The sequence below is a fragment of the Heterocephalus glaber genome, unplaced genomic scaffold (assembly GCF_053883595.1).
Source record: "Heterocephalus glaber isolate CG9 unplaced genomic scaffold, H.glaber_assembly_v1.0 deba00001613, whole genome shotgun sequence".
NCBI lineage: Eukaryota > Metazoa > Chordata > Mammalia > Rodentia > Bathyergidae > Heterocephalus > Heterocephalus glaber.
The window spans coordinates 30,871,448-30,873,491 of record NW_028258384.1 but is presented as its reverse complement, the minus strand read 5'-3'; the positions used below and the strand labels follow the sequence as shown (position 1 = coordinate 30,873,491).

At 36.9% G+C, this 2,044-nt stretch overlaps 1 pseudogene; it reads right to left on the bottom strand.

The window, feature by feature from the left end:
• Positions 1–235: 235 nt before the first annotated feature.
• Positions 236–318, bottom strand: LOC147822545 (U2 spliceosomal RNA; annotated as a pseudogene).
• Between the last annotated feature and the right edge of the window lie 1,726 nt (positions 319–2,044).

The following is a 2,044-nucleotide window of genomic DNA, read 5'->3' as shown; positions in this document are numbered from 1 at the left end:
AGCAAGAGAAGCCTAAGTACATATGATGACCAAATTAAATGGTAAATTGTAGCTCTAGTCTTGGAACAAAAAAAAGAGTATTAGGAAAAACCAATGAAATCTAAATAACATGCAAGATTTACTTAATGATAATGCATAAATATTGATAAAACAATATACTGCATGAATATATTAATGTATGGTATTATCAATGGGGAAACTGGGTATAGGATAAATGTGAACTCTGTAGTATTTTAATTGGTCTGCAAATCTAAAACTATTGTAAAATCTGCAGTTTATTTTTTACACTTGATCTTAGCCAAAAGGCCGAGAAGTGATTGCAGTTTATTTTTTAAAAAATACAATTTACCCCATTTTTCACAAAGTGTGAACCCTTTAGCAACTCTCTAGCTGTCATTGGAATTATTTGTACTGCTCTCTTAGTGCCCCCAGGAGTTTTAATGTACTTCACTGATCATTTCTTTAGTTAATCTCAGTTTCATCCCATGTAATACTAAGGCCAGCAGCATTACAGAAATATTACCATTTTAGAACAGGAGACTGAGGCATAGAAAACTTAAGGGTTGGCTCAAGGTCAATCATCTGACTTGGTGTCAAAGTCAAGAGAGTGATCCCATTGTCCCTATTTCTCAGGTTAGCATACCAAGGTGCTGTTCCTTAATGAGTCTTTCAGGGTGTGCAAGTACAATTGAGAAGTTCAAAAATGTAGCCAAAATTTAGCAATCTTCCTCAAAACAGTGCAAGTTCACTCTCTCCTGTGTATTATCGCAGGGACTCCTCAAACTTTGTACCTTGATATTTTACCTACTCCCAATTTACTCCTTTTGTCTACAGTTATATATCCATATCTGATAATTGCTCAGAAAATACATGTTCGCTGAGTGAATAAAGGAAAACATGTAAGAATGAATGAATGGAGTTATCAAGGGAAGGAGACATTGGTGGACTCCAGTGGAATGACTCCTGCTTCCAAGGCAAATGACCACCAGACAACTGGTGGCACATCTCCTCTTTCAGCATCTCAACCCTCCCCCATGTACCTATTAAGGTGATCTAGCAAATTATTTACTAAGACATATCCATACCTCTATCAATCTCTCTTCATAAACTGTTTTACTTATGACTTAGCTTGAAAACATAGTTTAACTAATCATGTGGACTGCTTATGTATTTATGTCTTTTTCTATTTCATATGACAAGATTCCCTTCTACAGCCTTTGAAATGCAAGTGATTTCTCAAATGCAGGTGTTTCAGTTCACAACGGTGTCATAGTGCAAATGATGAGAGACTACTGAGAGTCAATGTCCAATTCATACTTCAAGAAGTTCCAGAGGGCCTTCCATTAAACAAGACCCCTCAGCATGAGAGAGTCTCATAAAGAAAGCCCTGAACTGAAGCTTCTGTGGTTTTTTATTGATAGAACCAGGAAGCAAGGATAAAGGAGAAAAGAAGGACATATCTGCAGGAATTCATATAGAGGACAGGGGAAGGACAGGGGAAAGTCGGGTGATCTGTTACATGACTGACCTTAGGGCCAATCTAAGTAATAAATGAGAGTATGGGGAGGATGAGGGCCAGAGCATTCATTCCTTAGGGCACTGTGTTTTGATCCTACTTGGACTTGTGGCCCTGTAGGCTATTTTTAAATCTCTAACAATGGATTCTGGGAGGTTTGGGACTTGTGGCCCCAAAAGTCCTTTATCTCATACATACCTCTGGACAATGCTCCCACATGCAGATGCTTTACCAATTGTAAATCAAATCCTTTTCTCCAGTAACACATTATAATTGCAGGGATGGGTCAACTTCATTTTTCAACTGATACTGAAAAATTGACCTTGTTTCTTTGTTATCTATCTCACCAGAGAGCTCATAATCTATTAAATCCAATATTTAAAAGTGACAGACTCATCACATATTTCAACAATCTTTCCTCCACTAAATAATCAGAAATGCTACTACTAATTCCATTTGGTCTATTGAATTTGGATTTTCTAATTAGGAAATTTTCCAAAATGTAAACATACCTACATTCTGTGAGCC